Source organism: Gekko japonicus, unplaced genomic scaffold (genome assembly GCF_001447785.1).
Source record: "Gekko japonicus isolate JY-2015 unplaced genomic scaffold, Gekko_japonicus_V1.1 scaffold1321, whole genome shotgun sequence".
Taxonomy (NCBI): Eukaryota; Metazoa; Chordata; class Lepidosauria; order Squamata; family Gekkonidae; genus Gekko; species Gekko japonicus.
The window spans coordinates 294047-294824 of NW_015177053.1; positions in this window are offsets into that span (position 1 = coordinate 294047).

Genomic DNA, 778 nt, shown 5'->3' on the forward strand with positions numbered 1-778 from the left:
GGTGGGGGGCCTGAAAGGGGGGGGGGGGCTCCCTTCTGTTTCTTTGCTCTCTCTAAGATGCTGCGTTCCCCTCCCCCCCCTTTGCCCCGACCCCCGTCTTCGTTGAGGTTTATGGTTTCCTTCGCCTGGGTTGCTCCTCCCTTACATCTTTTTGTAAGTTTTTGACTGCCCCTCTTTGCCCCTCCACCTTTCTCCCCCTCGGAGTGACTTCATTTCCTGTGGAGCCCACCCTCCCCCCGCGCCCCCAGGTCCGGGGAAGGGGCTCTGGATGAGTCAGGGTCTGCTTCGGCCGGGTCTCCGCCCACTCCCTGCCTGCACCAGCTGAAAGCGAATCTGACTCAGAATTTCCTTTTCTGCAGAAATCCGAGCGGAAGTCTGTTCTTGCTGTACATGACAACACCCCGCGGCTAGCCCCTGAGCCACACTGCTTTTGACCCCCGGTTGCCTTCCCCGTATCCAATACAAGCAATCTGACCAGAGCCTCATTCCCTAGAGAGATTGGCTTCTGGGGTAAACTCTCAGGAATCACGCAGTTCTCCAACCTGAAAATGATCCAGTGGAGGAGAAAATACGTTTCTGAATGTACATTTTTGGTTTCCTCGTTCTGGCCTGCAGCCCCATCTCTAATGCTTCCCAGCAGTGTTCCCTCTAAGCTGAGTTAGCGTGCACTTGCTCACAGTTCTTTAGCCTCATGCTCACACATTTTTGTCTTGCTTCAGGAAGGATGGCTCCAGAGCAAACTAATTTATGCAGTAGCCAAATTGCTTGCCAGTAGAGC